We start from the raw sequence: 26,286 nt of genomic DNA, 5'->3' as shown, positions 1-26,286 counted from the left end.
GAGAAAAGATGTTTGTCGTACATGTCTGTTTTATGTCTTGGTTCATGGTTTGTCTCTTGTCAATTGACATTGTGAGGGCCAGAGTAATGGCATCTACAGGTCATCCACCTCCCAGAGTCATTTATAACAGGAGACATTTGCTGTTTTAAAGAACAAAAGATTACATTACATTGCGCAAATAGCTACTTAATTAAAAAGGAGGGGGAACATAGGAGCCTACTGCCGGTCATATCTGGGCCCATGAACAGCAGAAGGGTGCTGTTTACTCTGACGACTAAGTGCTGAAACAAGAGAGAAGTTAGGGTAAGGAGGCAAACATTTGCTTAAAGGTCAGGTTATTCAATTGAAGGGAGGTGGCCAGAGTGCCCTGCTCTGCATCACTTTCAGGAGAACAGTCTATAGCAGAAATGTTAAAGACAGTCTTGTAAAGTTCATCATAGTGTAGTTCATGAACATGCAGAGCTGTTTAATTTCTGTACATCAGGTTACTTCAATGCATTGATAAGTATTGTCCGTGTTTCAAGCGCTAGTTTTTAAAATATGCATTTGAACATATTGACTCTCTCCCCACCATGACAACAATGCAAGTATTGAACTAAGATATGAATGGTCTAGGTGGCCTGCGTTCCAATTATACAGAAAGATATTGTAAGTTGCTAAGTTACTGGGGCCCATATTTTCTTGTATGTGATACTGAAAAATGTATACACGTGTATATATATATATATATATATATATATATATATATATATATATATATATATATATATATATCACGCTCCTGGGTTGTTGCCACACAGTAAGAGAGCGCACAGGCAGCCAAGAAGGTTTAACCCAAAACCTTTAATCATCGGTATAGACGGCATGCAAAAGATGGGACAAATGCAAGCAGTTCCTTCACATCGCCTTACGCGTTTCGAAATCCATTCTTCATCAGAGGCTTTTGAAATGAAGGTTGCGCGCTACTCCCAAAAGCTGCTTTCATAACCATGACACGCCCTGGATGGGCCGTCCTAATGGAACAGTGCCCTGCAGCTTTCTGGGAGTTGAGGTTTAAGTCCATAGATGGAAGCACTCTTAGCTACATCAAAGGCTCTGTATGAGCCCCCCCACCTTAGCTTCCATCCTCATCCACCTTGGATGCCCCACAGGAGGTAGGTATATGACGTTCCTCGTGGCCCCCAAAGTTCGTAGGGTGGTGCTCATCTCGCGGCTGGCCTGCCGCTAAATATCACGCTCCTGGGTTGTTGCCACACAGTAAGAGAGCGCACAGGCAGCCAAGAAGGTTTAACCCAAAACCTTTAATCATCGGTATAGACGGCATGCAAAAGATGGGACAAATGCAAGCAGTTCCTTCACATCGCCTTACGCATTTCGAAATCCATTCTTCATCAGAGGCTTTTGAAATGAAGGTTGCGCTCTACTCCCAAAAGCTGCTTTCATAACCATATATATATATATATATATATATATATATATATATATATATATATATATATATATATATATGCACGTGTGTGTGTATGTGTATATACGCATATATAAAAAGGGGGGGATTAAAAGCCCAGGATCACACAATTTCGTCAGGTTAGGTAACTGGTCATCCCCAAAAGCACAACGTTTTGATTCTTCTTCTGCTTTTGAAGATAATATACTTCTTACGTTCTTTCCTTCATTCCCTTACAGAGTGTAATGCTAAAGGTTTTCACCCTCTCATATCTGGTTAGAAAGGTCCACTGGTGCAAATATGTTCTATAATTCTGACAATTTGGCCCACACATTGCACCACTACTGTTTCTCACTGACTTCTCACCTAGCAATGGGTCATGGACAGGTGGTGTTTGGTAAGGAGTACTGTATGTGTGCTAGCTACAGATAATTATGCGAATGTTCAGCGTGATTTAAGAGACACACCTTTCCACAAAGAATGTATATTAATGTTTTCAGCATCTAAAAGAATGTATATTAATGTTTTCCTTTCTAGGTTCTTCAAAGAAATACAACCAATTATACTGTAAGGTGAATATGCTAAAATGCTTTTTAAAGCAGTGTATTTGCCAGGGGCTACAAAGGATTGGATAGAGAGGAGTAATATTATGTTTATTAATTGATCTTTAGTAATGAGTATATGAAAATACAGAAGGATAGTGTGCATTGAATAACTGTGCTTCATATTATGATGTTTCAAGGATACAATGTGCACACATTTAATATGTCTTTTAATATACAGGTGCAGTCTTGAGGGGTGTTTGTGAATAGGTGTCCCGTAAATAAAAAACTCTTGTCCCTTTTGTGCCATTTAATGCGGCGACAAATTATGGCAGCAATATCATTATATAAGATGTCTAAAATAGCATTTCTGATTATACCAGGGCTCCTTCCATAGTAGGGTTTGAATACTAACTATTTCCTTATGCTGCCACGTTCCACAGGTCTACATACAGGGGCTGAAGTTAATGGTAAGGAAAAAGTTACAGGGCTGAAATGGCGTTTGGAGTATGTGCAAAACTACTAACTTGCATGTTTTAAGGGTTTTCACCAGCTCTTCTCTGAAAAATGTTCCCATGCTGAGACAGGTTGCATTTTACTCCTGAAAGTGGCAGACATAATACATCTTCCAAGGTTGGTTAAAAGTGGAGGTGTGGATTTTTGCATGAGCAGAACTACACCTGCATATTTGCTCATGCTTAAATGCAGTTCACAAATATGTTCTAGGAGGACTATTTCTTGGCCTGCTTCTGTAAAGTCTTGTGAATTAACAACAGGTGTATATCTGCACTTAATGAAGGAACGTGGGTACACTTTATTTCATAACTGGGCACCTAATTAGGTCTGGCATTAACATTGACCTTCTGTGTTTATTAAAATGTTGTCTCTCTCCATGAGGGGATTCCTCACATCCTTAGGCCAACAAAAACAACATGCACAGTTGATAAGTGACCTCCTCCAAGCATTACTAAGACTATCCAAAGTGGCTATAATAAAATGTGCAACGCACACTTCATCAAAGGAGTATGTATCGAAGGACAACGCATTCATTGATGGGGAAGAAAAGAGAGTAGCAATGACAGGTAGCCAGTTAGCAATGGTACCAATAACAAGCAACGAGAAGAACACTAAAGATAACAGTGACTCATTACACTCTGACCCAATAAATAGAAGAGAAAGGTAGATGTGTGTCCAGGATGCAGAGGGGTGACTTGGTGGCAGGTGGGTCATGTGTGGGTGCCCTTGAGGATGTGTTACTGCCCCCAGAAGGGTGAATGTTGGTTGTGGATTTGGACCCTGTGTCAGCCCGTGTTGTGTGTTGTATTTGTGTAGTTGCATACCTGCGGTGGCGTCCGCGGCGGGCCATGATTTGATAGTGATGAGCAGGTACAGCACCGTGAACACGTGTAGAAAGGGGTCCATGGTGGTCGTGAACGGGTGGAGGGGACCAGGACTCTGGTTTCTCGCTCCCCTGTCGAGCTTCCACTGTCTCTTATTGTGAGGTGTCTTCGCTGTGGTGCGTCTGCTTGTTTGGGGCATCCAAAATTGTGGAGCAGGGCGGGCGTCATTCCGCACGGCAGTGAGTCTCCATTGGCTCACACAGCCGCGGTGGCGGGAGCACTTTGATGTTTGGCAATGCTAATATGGCGGACATGTTTTCCCTGCTCACAGGCAGAAAAATTTGTTTATCCGCACCGCCTGCATCGCGGTGGTGCCACCGCCCACTATCCTAATGGACCCCCAAGTTTGTGAAGCCACTTGTACCGCCCTTCTTCTGCACTAAATAACTCTGAATTTGTAAATATGTGAAAAAATCCCTAGAAGGTATCCCATATCTGCATTGAATTTCACTAAATGATAATATCCCTGATGCATCCAGCAAGTCTCCTATCACACAAATACCTGCAGCCTCCCATCTTGACATAATATTGTCCTTAAAGATCTCTGGCATTGTTTGATTTTTATAAAGCTGTGTATAACTACTACCAAATTATTTTTTTTAAAAACCAACAGGATACAAAAAAAAATTAAATACAAACATTCAATATTATTTGCAACAATATTTTGACCATCGATATTTTCAAACTCAATATTTCTACATTACACAAAAATCTATATTTTTGACAACGAAAAAACGTACCTCGATATTTTCCACCATTGATATTCTTGATTCGATATTCATGCAACTCGATATTTCTCCTTCAATATTCTGTCTCTGCACCATAAGCCACACAGAGCAGTAAAACGTTACTACTAAAGACGGTTTATAATTACTATTCCAAAGATATGAAACATGATGCAGCTACATCCTTCTAATCAGGAAGTACTGATTAAACATGCTCTAAGCAATTCCCAAAGCTAGCCAATGAGAGAAATAGGCCTCACTCTAGTGAAAAGCGAAATTAGCCAGGTCATGTAAAACTTAAAAGTACATATCCTACCTTTTATTTACACAGCACCCTGCCCTTAGGGCTAACTAAGGTCCTCCTTAGGGGTGACTTGTGTGTAATAAAAGGTAAGTTTAAGGCTTGGCAGGCAGTTTTAAATGCGAAGTTGAAGTGGAAGTAAAGTCCACACAAACGCCCTGCAATGGCAACCCTGAGGAAGGTTTGAAAGGTTGCTTGTGTGTGGCTCGATTACTGGTGCAGGCCCAGTAGTAGCATTTAGGTGCCGGCCCTGGTTATATGGTATACCACTTTACAGGGACTTATAATAAACTAAATATGCCAATTGAGTATGCACCAATGTCACTGTGTTGAGAGGAGAGGAGAAGCACATGCACTTTAGCATTGGTCAGCAGTGGTAAAGTGCTCAAAGTCCTAAGGCAAACAAAAATTTTGGACTTGGCCCTTCTGGCAGGTTCTCCCCTGAAGTTTTTGCTTGTTATATGTGACCTGGGGATGGGGATTCTTGGGTTCTGCGCACTTTCCCTGTGTCCCAGTGGAAAGTGTGTGCACACTCTGAGTGCGTGTGGTGAGATAGGCCTGCCCTCCTATAGGAATTCATGGGGAATGTATGTGTCCCTGGTAGTTCCTGATGCGTGGGATATGCTCGAGTCTGGTATGTGCGGACTCGTGTGATTGAATGCTGCGGGATGATGTATGCGGCGTGTATGTGTCTAGTGGGGAAGTGCCACTTCTAGACATGGGTGTGCATGTGCAGTGAGTATGCTGGCACGTGATTAGCTGAAGCTGGCTGGGGAGTCTGGCTCTAGGAGTCTGTATGGGTCTCGCCGGGTGGTGAATGGAGAGATTAGCATGCTGATGTGAGGGAGGGGTGCACCTGGGCCCCCTGTGGTGCGACTGATGACCCTAGCCTGCCTGGTGAATGGAAAGGGTGGCTGGGGAAAACAAAGTACTCCCAAAACCAGATGCGACTGGTTTCTCCCCCACCCTGCACCTTTAGACAAAGGATTTCAATGTATAAAAAGGGGCTGTGTTCCCAACTCGAATCGACCAGGGGCATGCTGCTGCTTGGGCCTAGGGGAAGCCTTGCCTCCCTGGGCCCTGCCCAGCCCCTGGACTGCTGAGGTCCTGGACCCCTGAAGGACTTTGTTGCTTTCTGTTTGCCCTAGCACCTGGGAGCGCTTTCCTTTGGCCCCTAGCGCTTGAGAGCGCTTTTCCTCTGCCTAGCACTTGGGAGCGCTGTTTATTGCCTTCTAGCGCTTGGGAGCACTTCATTTCTGCCCTAGCGCTGAGATCGCTTTGTTTGCCAAGCCGGTTCCCACCCGGCATTTGCCCAGGATTGCTGAGCCTATCAAGTGCCCACCTCGATTTTTTGATTATTTTAAACAAGCCGATGCCCACCCGGCATTTGCTGCTCTGTCCCCCCCCATGCCGCCGCGCTGCCTGCGATGACCCGGAAGTGCCCTCCAGAAACCCGGAAGTCCCGCCCTCGGGACCGCGGCGCAAGGAGCAGAGTGGCTGCAGGTGCAGGCGGGGCTCCGGTGTCGTTGAGAACCACCGCGCTGCCCAAAGGAGAGCCCAGCAGCGAGAAGAGAGGCGGCGGAAGGTGCAGGCGGGGCTCCGTTGTGAGAAGGAGAACCCTGCCGCCCAGGAGAGAGAGCCGCCGCAGAGCACTGAGACGAAACCCGGTGAGTGCATGGAAGGAGAGGAGTTGCCTCGGGGCACATTGCCGGTCCCCGCCCCTCCCCTCCAGCGCGAGTGCCTGGGTGCTGATGCCGAGTCCCCCGAGAGGGACTCCACCAACCCCCCCACATTTATTTACGAGCCCGAGAGGCTCCCCGGTGCCCCAGTGATCTCGAGTCCCCAGAGGAGGGACTCCAACGAAGGCCCCACATTGTTCTCGAGCCCGGAGAGGCTCCACTATTGGCATTTGTTCGTCAGAGCCTGCGAGGCTCAGTCCCAGCAGCCTTGTTGTCGAGCCCAGAGAGGTTCATGGCGTGCCATGTGTTCTTCGAGCCCCGAGAGGCTCCAGGCGCCACAGTTATTGTGAAGAGCCCACGAGGCTCAGGGGGGCATTTCAGTTGTTCAGAGCCTGCGAGGCTCCCACGTTGGCCCCGTCATCTACAGCTGCCCAGCACTTCGTGAGCAGCTGCCATGTTTAGGTTTGTTCTTGGCTACCTGCAGCCTGTCCTGACATTGCAACATAGGGCGTCCTAGCCCCAGAGAGGCCAGTTGGCCTGGAGAGAGTTATGAGCTCATGCTAATATAATTCCCGAGAATTATTCTGTGTTGCACCTCTGAAGGTGTTTTAATGTGTCATGTGCCTTGTCCTTTCACCTCTGAATGTTCTATGCATCATGTGTGAAGCTTCTGATTGTTATATGTTCTAAATGCTAGTTCTACCAAGCGCATATTCCTGGCAGTGGTCCTATGGCCCTGTCCTGTACATAATCCCCTGTAAAATCTGCCCGTGCCTCTGGCACATTGTAAAGTGTGTGTTCCTATCTAATGTGTTTTTCAATAAAAAGGCTATTTTTACATATACCTTGTGTGGAGTTCCTTTTGTGGGGGGGCCTGGAGGTTGTTGCTGGTGGGTGCGTGCGCAAATGCTTTACACATCGCCTCTGAGATAGGCCTGACTGCTCGTGCCAAGCTACCAAAGGGGTGAGCAGGGGTTGTCTTGGCGGGTGACTTCCTTACCCTAACTTAGGAATGGTGGTTTCTGCCTGACTTTGGCGTAGGCCTTGGCCAACCAGAAATCCCATTTCTAACAAAAAAGATCCCAAAAAAGTGGAGGTAAGCAGGCAAAATGTTTGGGGGAATATCACCCTGAGGATGACAGGTCTACCTCTTTCTATAACTAATTTCGAACATTTTATAATAAACGTTGCTAACATTTTAGTTTCACTTTCAAACTGAATTAATAAAGTTTCCCTCCCCTAAGCACTAGCCAATATAGAGAAGCCTTAACTAAATTCTTCTGAAAATGAAAGTCCTAAAGCTTCTTTCTTCTTACCCCATCTGTTTCAGTGTCAATGAACATTTGTCTCCAAGTCCATGTGTGAATGTGTCTGCCAGCTCTTATGTTGATCTCACTGTTGACACATCTAGTTTGCACAGTTGTGTGGTGTTTTCTCCCAGTCCTAATATAGTTGTAGCTCCCAACCCTCATGTATGTCTCTCAGTGCCTGTGTTGTCCCAGTATGTCGATGTGATGTTATATTAATTCTAGTGGTGTGTTTTATTAGGAGATTGAAAAGAATTGGAAAATATATTTCCAAAAATGTATTGGGTGTTGTCTCTTGGCTCAGGACTGAGATTTAATTTGCACTATCAATGTATCTGAAGAGAAGTATCAGTTTGAACCTATAAGGTGTGCTGACGAGAACCTTCAAATTGCATCACTACCAGTTGGTACTGTGCTAGAAGTGGGCTGACAATGATGGCCTGATGCAGCCAGCACTAATGTGGGCAGGAATGTAAGAGGCAGCGCATCTTCACTTCCTTGCCCTCGAACTTTCAGTCTTTCTGTCAATTATACTGCAACAATATCAGGTGTCCAGTGTTTGAAACTTGCACCTACATACCTTTGCATACGTACCGACTTGTAGCATGTTTTCAGTGCTGAGGCACCAATGTGTTACAGGCAGATCAATATATTATTATTCCTGTGCCTTAGATTAGGCATTACCTGATTAAGTTGTGCCTTGACATGAACCAGACTGTCATAATTCTTAGTTTTTTTGTCATCATTACCATGTGGAATAGAATGATGACATGGTACATTTTGGTTGATCACTATGGGGCTGATTACGATGGCGATGAACCCGTCACCAGCAGGCTGTCGGTGGCGGGTTCACCGCCAACGTAAGGCCTATTACTGACCACCAGATTGGGATGGCAGGTGGTGTGCCTGGCTGTAGTCCGCAACGGGTCCAACAGAGGCAATCGGTATGATTGCCTGTCGGATCGCGCCGCAGCCACCGTCTGCCAGATCAGGATGATGGATCCCCGCCAGCCTTTCCATGGTTTTTCAACCGCCATTGAAAGGCTGGTGGGGATGTACTTTGGGGGGCCATTGCGGGCCCCTCTTGTCAGGGTAGTTGGTTTGTTTCCCTGCACTATGGGGCAGGCACCGCATTGTGCCTGCCACATAGTGCAGGGAAAGGTAAACAGTGCATTGTTAACATTGTGGCAGGATCTGCAGCAAGCAGCACCCGCCATAATGTTAATTATAGCAGATGGGACCGCTGCGCAGTGGCGTCACTAGGGGGGTGCGGGGGGTGCGGACCGCACCGGGTGACACCCTCACATGGGGGTGACACCATCTGGTTGCCCCCCCCCCCCCCAGCAGGCCTCTGTACATGGCACCCCCTGCACCGCACCCGAATGCCTCGGAGAGACTCGATCCGCTTTAAAAACAAAAGCGAACAGAGATATTTTCTCACCTATTCGAATTAAAATGTTCTCATTAGCCCCCGGGTTTAATGTGGGAGAGAGAGGGAGCTAGAGGGAGTAAGAAGACAGAGAGAGAGAGAGAGTTAGAGTGAGAAAGACAGAGAGAGAGGGAGCTAGAGGGAGTAAGAGGGAGTAAGACAGAGAGAGGGAGACAGAGGTAGCTAGAGGAAGTAAGACAGAGAGAGAGAGGGAGCTAGACAGAGAGAGGGAGCTAGAGGGAGTACGATAGAGAGAGAGGGAGCTAGAGGGAGCAAGACAGAGAGAGAGGGAGCAAGACAGAGAGAGAGGGAGCTAGAGGGAATAAGAGAGAGGGAGCTAGAGGGAGCAAGACAGAGAGAGAGGGCACTAGAGGGAGTAAGACAGAGAGAGAGGGAGCTAGAGGGAGTAAGACAGAGAGAGAGAGGGAGACAGAGGGAGCTAGAGGGAGTAAGACAGAGAGAGAGAGAGGGAGCTAGACAGAGACAGAGGGAGCTAGAGGGAGTAAGACAGAGAGAGAGGGAGCTCGAGGGAGCTAGACAGAGAGAGGGAGCTAGAGGGAGTAAGACAGAGAGAGAGGGAGCTAGGCAGAGAGAGGGAGCTAGAGGGAGTAAGACAGAGATAGAGGGAGTCAGAGGGAGCTAGAGGGAGTAAGACAGAGAGAGAGGGAGCTAGGCAGAGAGAGGGAGCTAGAGGGAGTAAGACAGAGATAGAGGGAGTCAGAGGGAGCTAGAGGGAGCAAGACAGAGAGAGAGGGAGCTAGACAGAGAGAGAGCTAGAGGGAGTAAGATAGAGAGAGAGGGAGCTAAAGGGAGTAAGACAGAGAGAGAGGGAGCTAGAGGGAGTAAGAGAGAGAGAGAGAGGGAGCTAGAGGGAGGAAGACAGAGAGAGGAGCTAGAGGGAGTACGACCGAGAGAGAGGGAGCTAGAGGGAGTAAGACAGAGAGAGAGGGAGCTGGAGGGAGTAAGACCGAGAGAGAGGGAGACAGAGGGAGCTAGAGGGAGCAAGAGAGAGGGAGCTAGAGGGAGCTAGACAGAGAGAGGGAGCTAGAGAGAGTAAGACAGAGAGAGAGGGAGCTAGAGAGAGTAAGACAGCGAGAGAGGGAGCTAGACAGAGAGAGGGAGCTAGAGGGAGTAAGATAGAGAGAGAGGGAGCTACAGGGAGCTAGAGCGAGCAAGACAGAGAGAGAGGGAGCTAGAGGGAGTAAGAGAGAGAGAGGGAGCTAGAGGGAGCAAGACAGAGAGAGGGAGCTAGAGGGACCAAGCCGGAGAGAGAGGGAGCTAGAGGGAGTAAGACAGAGAGAGAGGGAGCTAGGCAGAGCAAGACAGATAGAGAGGGAGCTAGAGGGAGCAAGACAGAGAGGGAGCTAGAGGGAGTAAGAGAGAGGGAGCTAGAGGGAGTAAGACAGAGAGAGAGGGAGCTATAGGGAGTAAGACAGAGAGAGAGGGAGCTAGAGGGAGTAAGACAGAGAGGGAGACAGAGGGAGTAAGACAGGGAGAGAGGGAGCTAGACAGAGAGAGAGGGAGCTAGACAGAGAGAGGGAGTAAGACAGAGAGAGAGTGAGCTAGAGGGCTCTTGACAGAGAGAGGGAGCTAGAGGGAGTAAGAGAGAGGGAGCTAGAGGGAGCAAGACAAAGTGAGAGGGAGCTAGAGGGAGTAAGACAGAGAGAGAGAGCTAGAGGGAGCAAGACAGAGAGAGAGGGGGCTAGAGGGAGTAAGAGAGAGAGGGAGCTAGAGAGAGGGGGCTAGAGGGAGTAAGACAGAGAGAGAGGAAGCTAGAGGGAGTAAGACAGAGAGAGGGAGCTAGAGGGAGCAAGACAGAGAGAGAGAGAGCTAGAGGGAGTAAGAGAGAGAGAGGGAGCTGGAGGGATTGAGATAGAGAGCGGGAGCTAGAGGGAGTAAGAGAGAGAGTGGGAGCTAGAGAGAGTAAGACAGAGAGAGGGAGCTAGAGGGAGTAAGACAGAGAGAGAGGGAGCAAGAGGGAGTAAGACAGAGAGAGAGGGAGCTAGAAGGAGTAAGAGAGGGAGAGAGGGAGAGAGGGCGCTAGAGGGAGCAAGACAGAGAGAGGGAGCTAGAGGGAGTAAGACAGAGAGAGAGGGAGCTAGAGGGAGTAAGGCAGAGAGAGAGGGAGCTAGAGGGAGTAAGACAGAGAGAGAGGAAGACAGAGGGAGCTAGAGGGAGTAAGACAGAGGGAGCTAGACAGAGAGAGGGAGCTAGAGGGAGTAAGACAGTACCTAGCACCGTACATTTCCCACCGAGGTGGTCCATGCGGTAAGTCGTGAGGGGGTGACACCATGAGTTACCCGCACCGGGTGACACCAACCCCAGTGACGCCACTGCCGCTGCGGTGATGGTCACATAGCATTGCTCCCTGTTAATCTTTGGCCTTGTAGGCGGCGGTCCTACTCCCCAGCACGATGGCAGACAGACTGAAGTCTGTCCGCCATCGTGATGACCCCCTATGTTTGGTGAATATTCAAACTAAGCTCCGCACCTTGCCATTCCTAATGCAGACTCAGATGTAGTAGGGCTAAACATTGTCACTTATGATCAATGGCATTAAAATCACTGAATTTCAGTCTTGTGAGATGTCCCGAATTATTACAGTGCTTAATTTGAGCGGTGCGTTTTGGTTCTCAGCCGAACTTAATTTGTTTCCTGTGCTCGGCACCAGCACTTATATGTCAACACCATACTTAGAACAGTCAACCACATGATGGTGCTGCTCATCAAATTAAGAGGTGAGCAGAAGAACGGTTGTTTATGAATACAATACACATTAATTAAAATAGTGCTATTAACTGCCTCCCAGCCGTTCCTTTAGCTTGGGGGACCTGGAATAATCTGAACTGTCGGATTTACATGCAAGAGAGATGGTTAGTAGTTGTTTTGGCAGCGATGACAAAGGCAATGGGTTAAGCATGCTGCAGTGGCCTCCTGGTCAGAGCCCTGGCAGTTAATATTTGACAAATTAAGCACTGCCGGAATTACTGCTACCTCTTTGTTCAACGCAATGGCTGAAAGAGGCTGATCCCCTCTCCTCACTCACTCCCAATATGATGTCCTGTGGTTGACACAAACTGATAATCACTCTTCGAGGAGGCAAGTTGTCAATGTGGCAGACCCAAATCTATTTCTATGTGTATTTTACATGTAATATGTAAGAATAAAAAGTCGGAAATAAGGCTTAAGCGGTCTCTAGCACAGACATAACATTGACCATTTTTGTAGATGGGTAGAAAAAGACCTGAGAAATCGGGGAAGGGGAGATCTGGCTGCTGCCACATTACATTAATGATTTCTGGCAACATAGGAAAAGTAAACATGAGTAAACGTAACAATAAGTAATTCTTTCAAAATTGTTACAAAACGCAGCTACCAGTGTGACAAACTTCGATGTTTGCTTTTGTCTAACCTAACCCAAAACATTTGGGACAGAATTACCCGTTTGACATTGCAGATTGTTCCATAGAGGGTATTAGGTAACAAATGCATTTATGAGGCGTTTTCTTTGAAAAATTAGTAAACTTAAAGAGTCATAGTTTTGCTGAAAAATATTCGCGGTGCCCGGATTTACTAACGAGTGGGGAAAGTAGATGTGCGTGCACAACATCAGAGTTGGAATTTTACAAATGTTTCTCGCAGGGTTACATGCCCAGCCTGACACAGGAATCTCGCTTTGATTAATGGATTTGCCCGCAGCGTTCTCAGAAAATACCCTCCAGACAAACATGAAAGGTGAAAGATAAATAAAACTTCAGATAAGCACTGCTTTCAAGATACAAAGCGAGATTATTTGGCTGCTGGTTGTTTAATCTTAGTTCCTAAGGGGTTTACCCACATTTTATTCTGCAACAACAGGAAATACCTGTTTCAATCGCCAGCAGACGCTAAATCAAGGAAGGTGCAACACGGATCCGCCCTTTGCCGCTTCTCTCCGTCAGTCATTCGCTTCTCACTGGTTCTTCGGCGCGGTACAAGCAGCTCGGGCCTCTGGTGCTTGGTGAGTACCTACCTTGGTTGTCTGGTGGACACAGAAGGTGCTTTCCGAGGCCAGTAAGGCACGAATGTGACTCTGGAGTGCTTGTTCTTTATGAACTGGATCGCCGTTATTGGAATCTTGGTTAAAGCTTGCTTTCAGCTTTTTAAGGATCGGGTTAGATTTTCTACGGTGCATGTTTGCTCTAGTAGGAAGTTATAGGCCGGTGCCCGTGTGATGGTTCATGCCTTCAATACAACACAATCTCACCTGAATTCATTGTGTATTTTATGCAAGTGATTCCGTTGATGGTTGTGTCACACTGCTCGAAACGAGCCTTTCCACTCCGTAGGAACTGCCCGCAGCAGCTATGCAGTCCATTTGTAGTATGGAGAGGACTTGGAGCTGTTTGCTCACAACTGTCTCTATTACCTTTACTACCTCATGTATTTTTGGTTGCTCACAATTTTTACTACCTCATGTATTCTGTTTGCTCACAATTGTCATTATTATCTCTACTACCTCATGTATTTTTGGTTGCTCACAATTTTTAATACCTCATGTATATTGTTTGATCACAAATGTCACTATTATTTTTGTAACGTAACGTATGCTTTTGTAATGTTTCTCATTATGTTCCATTTCTGTTCCTTTTGTGAAGCGCTCTGACACCTTCGGGTAAAGTCCGCGCTATATAAAACTGCATAAATAAATAAATAAATAAAAATAAATTGGAGCTTTGTCACTACCCAACAATAAAATCAACACTGCCCTTTTGTTTCAAAACTAGGCACGCTTTCTCGCCATTTTGCATTTCATTCTAGATAGAATGTTGTACCTGTTTTGCTATATACAACAACGTTTGTACTTAATTCTTTGCCCCAACAGAAACCATCAAATGCAGTGGTGCGATCTGCATTCTAAACACATCTTTACTTAGGGGTAAGGCAGCACTACAGGTTAGAAAAGAACTAACTCAGTGAATACAAAACATTCTAATTTTCAGTGCAAGATGCATGCACAGATGTTTGATTTAGAGCTTAAGGTGAAAGGGCACAGTGCAAACCTCGACAAGTAAACCATGGACGTTCTGCTGAGGTAGACCCGTGTTTATTTATTTATCTGAAAGTTTTACATAGCGCTAGCTAGAATCGAAGGTGTCAGAGCGTTTTACATGATCGTGAGCGAATCTGGTGAATCAGGAACACAGAAATTATATGAGGCGAGACTCATTAGATACTAGTACACAACAACAGCACAGTAACAGAAAGCATGCTAAACAGTTCGAGGGGATAAGCAGACAGCATAAGCATACAAGCAAATAGTCGACTTTGACATAAGGCTCAGACCTGAGCATGAGAATAGTAAACCAGGATCAGATGTCTAAGAATTAAAGTATTTGTTGGGGAGGAGAAGTCTCAGGTCTCTTTTCAAGCCAGGGAATGAGTAACATGCAATTTTATTTATTTCGTTATTTATTTATTTATTTATTTAATGCAGTTTTATATAATGCAAACTTTACCCCAATGTGTCAGAGCACTTTACAAAAGAACCAGGTAAGTTACAAAAGGTACACATGATAGAATATATACACTAACAAGTTACAATCACGTTAGGTTAATACAGGTATAGAATACATATTTACTACATTTACCTAATTTGAGTGCCAGGCCGCCGTAAGGGTCATGGAATAGGTTGAATTATTCCTGAAAGTGCCTTAGGAGGAAAAATTATTGGACCGGCGCAAGACGAACCAAAGCGAAAGTATTTGCCAACAATGTTTTCATTAATCAAGGCTGTGGTTTCAGAGGGATGGAGGAAGTCAGTTTCAAATTCTAGCCGCATTACCTGAGAAGGATGGAGCCATAAATATTTCCCTTTTGAAGGTAGGAGGTTCGAGCAGTTTTCCACATTGCATGAAGGTTTAAAGCAGCCTGAGATTTTGAGTTTATTTGCCAGATAGCAAGGGGTGCAAGTGTGCAAGGCTTTGTGGGTGATATAAGGAGTTTTGTAAATTGAACTTGCTTCAATGGGGAGCCATCAAAGGGAAAACAGCATGGGTGTGATGTGATCATTTTTTTTAGCCCCAATAAAGGAACCGAGTCACTGAATGGAGGATGAATTTCAGAGGAGAAAGGTGGATTAAGCCTTTTGTCTAGGATGACGCCTAGGGATTTTGCGCTGTGAAAAACGGTAGGCGTGTTGAGAATGTTCAGATTGTTCATCTATGATTGGACAGGAGGAGGAGAGAGTTAGGTCTAGAGGAGAAGGAATTCTGTTTTGGAAGGATTCAGAATAAGTTGATGTGTTGACAGCTAATCTTGGATGGAGGTGAGAGTGGTGTTGAGGATCGAAATGTATCGTGCAGAAGACACCATTAGGCAGATTTGGGTCTCATCGGCATAGAGGTGATAATGGATCCCGGATATTTTTTTAGGAGATTTCACGGTGGTTCCATGTAAAGATTGAACAGGATTGGCGCGAGGGTCGAGGCTTGATGGATTCCTTGTCCAACAGCCATTGAAGTGGAGAGACAATTTGCTATTCTGATCATCTGGTATCTACCCGAGAGAAATGATTCTAACCATCTGAGCACTGTGCTTTCAAAACCCATTCTTAGTGTTCAGAAGAGTGTTGTGATAATATACAATCGCATTACAAGACGGTGGACATGTATTGCCAGTGTTCCTAAGGCTTAAGGGAGTGCACCAGACACTGAGGTGATGAGGATGGGGAGGGTAAACACCTGGGACATTCAATGAGGGCCTCGTTGGGAGGGGCTGGTGATTTCCTGAGCATTGAAGGTTTGGTGGACGGCAAGTGTAAAGGGGTAGGACCGCAATTTCCATTGTTCATGAGCAGACGTTTTTAGACAAGTTCTTTCGTTTTGTGTCTGATTACTGCTACAGGAAGGCTGAATGGCAGCCAGATGCCAGATCCTACGCTTTCTTGTACTCATGTTGTAGGTGATCCAGGTTAGAGACAGACACAGAGCTCTCTGCCCTGAGAATCATTACTTTACACAAACTCGCAAAATCAGTCTCAGTTCTCCGTCATCCACCTTGATCGTCAGAAAGAAAGAGGAGGAGCATGTATAGCATAAACATTTACAATACAACATTCATGTTTTGCTGTTTCCTTTCAGCGGATTGTTGTTCATACAGGCTGCATACAAATTCTTTTAAGTGCTTGACAGTATTACAGTCACATTAGATAACATTTCTATGGGTCCGGTCCATGGCCCTGTAGTGTACAGCCGCAACATTAACTCACATATCACCAACTGAACAGGCATGGAACAGCTGAAGGCAGGGCGCTGGTGGTGCACTGTGCGACAATGTCTTTTGCCCCCCCCCCCCCCAATGACCACCTCTGCCGCAGATTCCCTTACAAGCACCCTTTAACAGTGCCTCTCAAGTCTCCATAACCACTGTCTCTCAGATTCATTTACTTTCAAAATACCACTCATACCAGTGTAAGGTGTCAGGGCACTTTACACCACACATACATTGCACAGAGACAATCATATATGTGTAAATCAGTGTAGAGGAAATGTTACATCAGACAGTACTACGAGGTGTAGTGTAGGAGTGACATGCCATTGATACTGGTAGGCAATATAATTGAAGTTCTTATTTAGGAAAGGCACAAATTCAGAACTTAAAATGTAACATCATTGTTAGGGGTTCTCTTTCATGATAAGAATTGTTTTCTATTCAAATGAACCCTTTTCACAAGATTAGGATAATGAAAGACTGGACAAAACAACATATAGCTCCAACATATACCTTGCAGTTTGCCTGCAGTTGTAGTATGACAGTTAATAGCTCAATGTTCTATTTTAAGATTTTGACTTATAAACAACAAGTAACAAAAGGAGCTCTCTTGCCACTGACCTATTTACATTATATGCACTTCGTTATCAGTATGGTACACATTCTTAGCTGCAGGCATTATAACCCACTGTGCTACCTTAGGACGAGTCAAAACATCCACTAGACAAACCTCTGGTCTCTTTGCAGGAAAACGATTAATCACCAGACTTATCTTGACATTTTAATTGATGTCTGAAAGTTGCAGGCGTCCAGGAACGGGGCAGCAGGTGCTTTTAAAATGATAATACATATTTTCAAAAATGACGCACCTACCCCAATTCAACACCTGGTGCGGTCGCACTGATCGCACCACCCTAGAGCTGGCCCTGGCTGAACGGATCTGCTATATGCTGCTGGACAGTAGAGAATTTTAACTTAATTTACTCCAGGTCCCAAAAAGCTATATAATACAACAGTTTTTTTTGTGTTTTTTTTTTGCACTATACTTTATTTTGTTATTTAAAAAATATATATATTGAGAGTTTGATTCACTGTTGTACAAAGTAAAGTGCTTACGGCGCTCAATTTCAATTTTGGTTGACGTATTGTCCTGAACTGGAATCTTAATGGATGTTCCAAAACGTAATTCTGCTAAGTTAGTGCTTAGCCGGTCACATTGGCTTCCTGTTCAGGAAAGAATCAGGTTTAAGGCAATGGTCCTATCCACAAGTCCATCGCTGGGAATGGCCCCCTTATGATTCAGTCCATGGTGCAATTATATCGCACCAACAGGACTCTCAGATATAATAATAAACAACTTTTTGCAGTCCCGAGGATCAAACAGTCACGGACGGGAGGTCGACGGTTTCCATACAACGCAGCCAAGTTCTGGAACTAGCTTCCAGACTATATTCGTCTCGAACATGACTATCTCACGTTCAGGAAGCAGTTGAAGACCTTTCTCTTTCCATGATCAGTGGTGAATGATAAGGTGTCACAGGAAGCGCTGGGATGCCCTTGGCTAGCCATGCGCTATACAGGTCCGTATTCATTCATTCATACTCATACAGACATGGTCCATTCTCAGATTGCAATAAAATCAAAATGCCATTAAAAAGTACATAGGAGCACATCTAAAAAACAAAAACAAAAAAATAGCCACATGTTGCACAATTTTCCTTTAACATTTCGTCTTTACAAATTCGCAGACTAAGGAGCTCATTATGATGGTGGGTGTACATCAGTCCGCCTGCCATCATAACAGTGTTGGTACCCGGCCACCAGACGTCCTGCCGTCCCACCAGTGCAATTAGGATGCTCCCACCATACTGGCGGGCACATCCTGGTCTTTTTGCGGACGGTGCTGCTGGCATGCAACATTGTCCGTAATATCAAAAGAGCATGCTCATCATTTCTCTGCACCATGTGGCAAGCACCACGCGGTGCCTGCCACTTGATGCATGGAATTGCAACCCCCCCAGTGCACCCCACACCACACACATAGATGGGGCCCACAATGGGCCCCCAAAGCCAGTCTCGCCTGTCTTTTGCAACAGGATATCCACCACAGAAAGACATGCAGAAAGGCATACCGTAATCGCTATGCAATGTTGCCCTGGATCCGGGTTCCGCAAGGCAGGCGGAAAAGGACCGCCTTGCGGAGCAATGGCGGAAGGACTTTCCGTCCACCGCGGAACCATTGTGATTCCCACAGCCATCCTAATTTGACAGTGGGAATTTTCAGCATGATGGTGGAAAAACTGCCACTGCTGGCCCGGCGGTGGGTGACAGTCCTTCCGCAATCATAATGAGCCCCTAACTTCTAATGGACTTCTCAAATTTTGTAAATGACCCTGAACTTAGTGCGAAGCATCTCTCCAGCTCTTTAACTTTGTGAAGTTTACTTCGCCAATTCTGGCGAATTAGTGATCCTACCACCAGACCTGATATAAATAAACATTCCTCTTTCCTTTTATCTAATGTTATGCTTGGTGAACACCATAGAACTACAGTATACTTGTCACTTGTCAATACAGTCGTTCTGAGATATTTCTCGATTTCTCCCCACAGTTGCTTGATCTTTGGGCATTCCCAGAGGTACCTCCACCCTCTTTGGGGCAGCGAAAACACCTGTCTTCAATCTGGGGTATATAATATGGAGAAACAATGGGGTCCTGTATATTAACCATTTTGTGTAGAATTGCATTCTTCTAAAATTAGCGCCTCTAATTATTGTTGCATTAAGTTTGTTAATTATGTTCTAGATTGCTCTAGGGATCTTCAGGCGTTCTTTTTTCTGCCATTTGTCTCAAGCATTTTCATAGACAATAGAGGACTTATTTTCGTGAAAACTTTCACCCAGCTGCCTAATGACCACTTATTTGTTGATTCTAGTAGCGTTTTGCTTAGTTTTGATCTTACTCGTAGCGCTGTTGAGTCAATGTTTTCTAAAAAGTGCTTGATTTGGATAAACAACCTCTTAAGCATGTCTCTAGAATGAAGCAGTCCATTCTCAATCTCTGGCCACTTTTTCCATGATACTACTGTTCTTGAGATCTCAAAAAGAAAATCAGATACAGGATCATATTAACAGTCCACCCCAACAGATCTCGCCTCCATTTCTCCATTTAACCAAGTCTGCTCAAAACAAAAACAAAATATCTCAGAAAGGACAACTCAGTGCAGGAACCATCTAAGCGGATTATGAATGTAAGAAATTCCATTACATGATCTGTAGGGCTCCTCAAAGCTGCCATCTTGCTGAAAACCATAAACTGTGCATCTGTTTCTCACACTTCTTTTCCCATCACACTGCTAAGCACGGTGTCTCATACTACGATAACCGATAACCGCACCCTAGTGGGCATAACCCAAAACTTGGAAACTCTTCCCACGCAGGATCAAAACAAAGACAACATCCTTCCAACCACCCACCCTACATGGTGTAGCATGCTACCCATGTCGACAAGCACGTCAGTGCCCCAAATAGGGTATTAAGGCTAATTTAAATCTTGCATCACAATACAGTAAAATACTGAACACAAAAGAACTGTTTTAACACGATCCCGATTGACACTTTCACATCTATGTGAAATATCTTGCAACACATCTCTTTAGACTGCTTTACAAGGTTATCCCTAAGTGAAATATTTTGCAACACCTCTCTTTTGACCTGTCCATTAAAAGAGTTTCAGAGCAGGAAAAAAATGATGATCTGACCAGAACATTCACAGCCCTCTGAAGTGGCACAGCCCTCTGAAGTGTTGACACATCATTTCTCTAAAACCACTAATCACTAATGGATGGTTGGTAACACAAGAGCTTTGAGAGTGTCTCACGGGAGTGCCAATTTAAAAAATAGAGTATTCCAATTAGCTCAGGGAGCTTTATTTACCTTGTATCCCTTGTGCCATCATACTCCTGCAGGAGTCTAAAAGCTCTCTGATTGGGTGCTAGCAACATGAGAACATCGTTTCTGGTAGACATTACAGGACTCAAGGACTTGGTTCCCTGTCCTGAACCTGAAACAAAATAGTATAAGGGGTCAGATTAGGGATACCCCAACCCCTATGCCCCATGGGAGTGAGCCAGAGGGACCCCTATGTAGCCAATACAAAGGAAAATCAGCAAAAATTGTTGTGATCCTGCAGGACTCCCCTGTGCTCAGTCAGCATCATTTAATTAAAGGCCCCTGGGAGTCCACTCATTGGCCCCATTTAATAAGGGGAGGGAGGGCACATGGCCCCCCTCCCCACACTTCCAGGAGGGTGCCCACCAGGCCACTCACCATGTTTAACAGGACCATAACTAATCACCACTGGGTATGGGTTCCCACGCAGTAAGGCCAAACCCTGCCTTAACTAGTACTACAAAAATGAAATGCCAATACTGCCAAATAATTCAACACACTTATTTCGTTCCGTGCATCTGATTGAAACTATGCAAGAGAGACTCTTATCATTGAGTTAATCCATATGAATTTGCATTTTATTTGCAAGTATTCTTCTTTTCTGTATTTTTCTCAGAGTATTTTATGTTACAAAAGTGGCTTTTTGAAGCACATAACAAATAAACAATACATAAACAATAATCACGAAAAATCTTACTTTCATCCTTCATTCATACTGGGGGACATTTCAATCGTACTAAACAAACACTCAAACAATTATCGGTCTAAAAGATCATACACTTTTTTACAATTTATATACAATTCGTAATGTGAAACCATAGATTCTTATTAGTGATATAACTCTCTGAATTCAAAAGAATGTATTCAAATTTCTTATGGTTTCCACGTAAAAAACGTGATCTGGGAAGGTCTACGCGTTTCAAACTCCTTGGTTCTGGAGTTCTCGTCAGGACCATGGGCTGTGAATGAGAAATAGGGGGAACCTATGTTAGTGTGGGATCTAAGTCCGTGTAAACTGCTTTGGGTTCAACACCCACTTCTCTGCCTCTTACCTCTCCAAATGTGAGCTAGATGTGCCTCGTCAATTCATCACTTTCCGCGGAGCGGGACCACCTATATAACAAGTGTACATTCTTTAATAAATCTGATTAAGGTGACAACTTTCAGTATCAAACGTACTTGAAACCACACTCACTGGTGGGAATGTGTCTTTCTCCTATGTTTCTGCAATAAATGAGGAACAAATTATGAGGGATCTCCTCTGAGTTGGTGTTTGACTAACTAGCAGTGATGGTGGACGGCGATTCTTACCGGTTAAGTAGTTTGTGCACGCCGTGAAATTGTATTCCGTTTTGGTTCCGGTTCGGCGGGCGGTTCACAATGCGCCTGGGGGAATCAAAAGGAGAGGATGTCTCAGTGTTTGTGAGCGGATTCGTTCTCAATCGACAACTCTTTCAAGTGTCCGCTGGGTCATACCTTTGGTTCACAGTGTGTTCCGTGTGGGTCCCGTCTCACGGTCTGAAAACCGGCTACGAGGATGTAGTTACTTCCTGGTTTTCGGATCACATGACTCTCTTGTGTTTTGCGGTTGCCATCTTTGCCTAGTCATTTGTAGCTCGTAGACTGTGTAGGTGATGTCTCCACACCATTCTTAAAGTGTATATTTCGTGTACGGGTGAGCCGTGGTCTTGATGCTTGTTGTACATTTTTCGTATATGGTGGCATGATTTCGTCGCTTTTTTCAGGTTGGGGGCCAATTTGGATACGGGACCTTTATTGGTGCAGAAGTCATGTAGATGGTATTTATAGCTTAAACATTTCAGAAAGTTCGTTTAATCCATCGATGGCTGTATTAAATCTGACGATCATTGATGCCTCTTTTTTAGACAGTTTTGCATCTATGTCTCCACCTCTCGGATCTTGTTCCACTTTTGTTATTATTGTCCATTGCAGGTCTTTTTCTTCATGGTTATTCAATTGCCAATGATTGACTAGAGGGGCATTGGGTACCTTCCGCTTTATCCTGGATTTGTGTTGTTGGATTCTTGCGCGGACCTCTTGATTTGTTTTCCCAATGTATAGGAGGTTGCAAGGGCACCTTATTCCATAGATAACACATTTCGTTTTACAATTTGTAAATAATTTGTGTTTCCATGTTATTCCTTTGTGCTTGAAGATCGATCCTTCCTCTGTTGATTCGCAGCAATTGCATCCTCCACATTTATGGTGTCCCATAACTGGGGGTAAGCCCATCATGCTTCTCAGATTGGTTGGTGGTTTCATCGGGAGTGCGGCTCTCACCAGTTTTCTTTTTTAAAAGCGAATAATGGCGGTTTCTCCAATTCTTCGCACAGATTTCTCACTAAGTGCCAGTTGTTCTTTACTGCTTTTTTTAGCAGATTCGAATTTGGGCAGAAAGTTGTTACCAGGACTATTCGGTCCAATTTCTTTTTTGCTTAATTGGCCAATAAATGTTCTCGTGGAGTCCACCATGCTCGTTTCTTGGAACGGCGCAACAATTTTTTGGGGTACCCGCTTTCAATGAGACTGTTAGTTAGTTTATCAGCATGTTTTTCATATTCTTGTCTATCTTGACAATTTCTCCGGATCCTAAGGTATTGCCCATATGGCAAATTTTCCTTGAGACTACGGGGGTGGTTGCTTTTGAAATGTAGTAGTCTATTCCGATCGGTTTCTTTTTTGTGTAGGGTAGTTTTTAATTCTCCTTCATCTGAAGGGTATACCTCCACATCCAAAAACGGAATTTTGTTTTTTGAGTATACAAGGCTGAACTTGATCTCTTGTGTTCTGTTGTTAAGCCACTGGTTAAACGTTTTTAATTCTTCTTCAGGGCCAGACCACACGAAAAACACATCGTCAATAAAACGACTCCAATGATTTATTGCATGTTTGAAAGGATTGTCTTGGTAAATGAATTTGTCCTCATAGATGGCCATAAAGAGGACGGCTAGCTCCGGGGCGAATGGACAGCCCATCGCCACTCCACCTGTTTGTAGATAAAAATCACCATCAAAGAGAAAATAGTTGTTTTTTAATGCAAATTTTGCCAACTGTAAGATAAAGTCTGTTGGTACTTGTTCTGGTTTGTCTCGTGTTTCCAGGTAGTGTTTTAGAACCTGTAATCCTTCGTCTTGTGGTATTTGGGTGTACAATGATGTTATATCCATTGTAACCAGCCAATCACTTCTATTGTCGAATTTCACATCCTGCATTTTATTAATGAAATCCGTTGTGTCTCTAATGTAAGATTTTACATCAGGGATGAAAGGCTTCAAGAAGAGGTCTACGAATTTAGAGATTGGTTCCATCAACGACTCACAGCCGGACACTATCGGTCGTCCGGGAGGAGAGTTGGCATTTTTGTGTACTTTTGGTAGTACGTAAAAGAGTGGGATTCTCGGATGTTTTATTTTCAGATATTCAAATTCTTTTTTTCCAAGGAATCCTTTTTCAAAGGCTTCGTCGATGATAAAATGTAATTGATGTTTTAATTCCATTGTTGGATCTTTGTTCAGTTTGCGGTAACAATTGGTGTCGTTTAGTTGTTTTTTGACTTCGTTGATGTATAGTTGGCGGTCCCATATGACAATTGAACCCCCTTTGTCCGCTTGTTTGATTATTACGGATGTGTCCTTTGCTAAATTTGCTAGTGCTATAGACTCAGATTTTGAGATGTTGTATTTTACCCACTTGGTCTTTTTCTCCATTTCGCCAATTGCTGAGAGTATGGTTCTCTCAAAGGTTAATACTTCCTTTGGTGTTTTGTAGTTAGGGGGACAAAATGTGGATTTATTATGAAGTCCAGTAATTTCCATGTTGTTATTAGTGGGATTCTCAGAGAAATAGGTTTTTAATCTAATTTTCCGAAAAAATTCCATGGTTTCCGTTTTCAATTTGACAAAATCAGTCTTTTTTGATGGAACAAACGTGAGTCCCTTTTGAAGTATATTTTCTTCGTCCTTCGTCAAAACTTTGTTGGAAATGTTGAAAATTAGTGAGGGCGTCAGTTTTTGTAATTCTGACGTCGTGTTGACATCTCCCAGGGTTGAGTGTATCTCGGTTTGCCTCTTGGTTTTATTTGGCCTCTCCCTAAAAAAGAGGGGCCCTGCTGGTTTTGTTGAAAGGAGCCTCTTCTGTTGGTTGTCCTTCTTGGCTCTGTGTTGTCTCCTTCACTATTACTACTCGATGAAGATGTATCAGAGAAAGTAAGGTATTTTTGAGATGATCTTCCCTGATTTTCTTGTAAGTATCTTCGGGAGTCTGGCCGTGAGTAAAAATCCTGTTGGAGATAGGGATACACCTTCTCTATATTGAAACTTTTTTGATCTTTTTCAAATTGATTTGTTTTTTGGTTAACGGTGTAGTCTTTAAATTCACTGATTTCTTTTTCCACTTTTTCCAATAGTCCTTTGGCGTCTGATATGAGATCGTTGGTGGTAATACTTAATTGTAATTTCTCAATTTCCTCCAATTGTGCTTTTGATAGCCTTTGGGCCGTTTCAATTGTCAGGACCATTAGGTCCCGACTACATTTCGTTTCAATGAAACTATATCCCTTCTTATAGATGGGGTCTTCCGTGAAGATAACCGGTATGTTCTTTATCTGTAGGCCTCCTGGGATAGTGCCCGCTCTCAGATGTTGGAGTAAGAAGTGACCGTGTAAGTCTGTCCGAATCTGTTTTTTCCTTAGTCTTAGGAGTTTGTCTGTTTCATTTTGATTTTGTGCGGGTACACTTAAAGCGGCTGAAGCAAAGAGGGGTGGATCCGCTAGCAGTTTTTTTATGTGATCTTCGCTGTACGCAAAGGTTTCATTCTCTGACATACTTTTTGGACTTCGTGTGCTCACTCACTCAATCTCACTCAAACACTCTTTCCACAATAAACAAATAAACCGACGCAGGACAACAAGTCCCTGATTCTCCATTGAGAATGGACAATTCTTAGATAACAAGTCGCCTAACTTCTCGCGAAGGGGCTACCACACAGGCAACTGCCTGCTATCACAATAACTAATCACCACTGGGTATGGGTTCCCACGCAGTAAGGCCAAACCCTGCCTTAACTAGTACTACAAAAATGAAATGCCAATACTGCCAAATAATTCAACACACTTATTTCGTTCCGTGCATCTGATTGAAACTATGCAAGAGAGACTTTTATCATTGAGTTAATCCATATGAATTTGCATTTTATTTGCAAGTATTCTTCTTTTCTGTATTTTTCTCAGAGTATTTTATGTTACAAAAGTGGCTTTTTGAAGCACATAACAAATAAACAATACATAAACAATAATCATGAAAAATCTTACTTTCATCCTTCATTCATACTGGGGGACATTTCAATCGTACTAAACAAACACTCAAACAATTATCGGTCTAAAAGATCATACACTTTTTTACAATTTATATACAATTCGTAATGTGAAACCATAGATTCTTATTAGTGATATAACTCTCTGAATTCTGGAGTTCTCGTCAGGACCATGGGCTGTGAATGAGAAATTTCTCTGAGAAAAATACAGAAAAGAAGAATACTTGCAAATAAAATGCAAATTCATATGGATTAACTCAATGATAAGAGTCTCTCTTGCATAGTTTCAATCAGATGCACGGAACGAAATAAGTGTGTTGAATTATTTGGCAGTATTGGCATTTCATTTTTGTAGTACTAGTTAAGGCAGGGTTTGGCCTTACTGCGTGGGAACCCATACCCAGTGGTGATTAGTTATTGTGATAGCAGGCAGTTGCCTGTGTGGTAGCCCCTTCGCGAGAAGTTAGGCGACTTGTTATCTAAGAATTGTCCATTCTCAGTGGAGAATCAGGGACTTGTTGTCCTGCGTCGGTTTATTTGTTTATTGTGGAAAGAGTGTTTGAGTGAGATTGAGTGAGTGAGCACACGAAGTCCAAAAAGTATGTCAGAGAATGAAACCTTTGCGTACAGCGAAGATCACATAAAAAAACTGCTAGCGGATCCACCCCTCTTTGCTTCAGCCGCTTTAAGTGTACCTGCACAAAATCAAAATGAAACAGACAAACTCCTAAGACTAAGGAAAAAACAGATTCGGACAGACTTACACGGTCACTTCTTACTCCAACATCTGAGAAATTTCTCATTCACAGCCCATGGTCCTGACGAGAACTCCAGAACCAAGGAGTTTGAAACGCGTAGACCTTCCCAGATCACGTTTTTTACGTGGAAACCATAAGAAATTTGAATACATTCTTTTGAATTCAGA

The 26,286-nt window shown here is 44.0% G+C and overlaps 1 protein-coding gene across 1 annotated transcript in view; it reads left to right on the top strand.

The window, feature by feature from the left end:
• The first annotated feature begins 12,707 nt into the window (after positions 1–12,707).
• Positions 12,708–26,286, top strand: part of LOC144755649 (cytosolic phospholipase A2 gamma-like) — a 649,811-nt gene continuing 636,232 nt past the window's right edge. The window contains exon 1 of the mRNA XM_078644799.1: positions 12,708–12,830. The gene's annotated coding sequence lies outside the window, so the exon portion shown is untranslated. The remainder of the gene's footprint in view (positions 12,831–26,286) is intronic.

Source organism: Lissotriton helveticus, chromosome 5_1, assembly GCF_964261635.1.
Source record: "Lissotriton helveticus chromosome 5_1, aLisHel1.1, whole genome shotgun sequence".
NCBI classification, from domain to species: domain Eukaryota; kingdom Metazoa; phylum Chordata; class Amphibia; order Caudata; family Salamandridae; genus Lissotriton; species Lissotriton helveticus.
The sequence above is the reverse complement of the archived record's forward strand: the minus strand, read 5'-3'. Positions and strand labels throughout refer to the sequence as shown.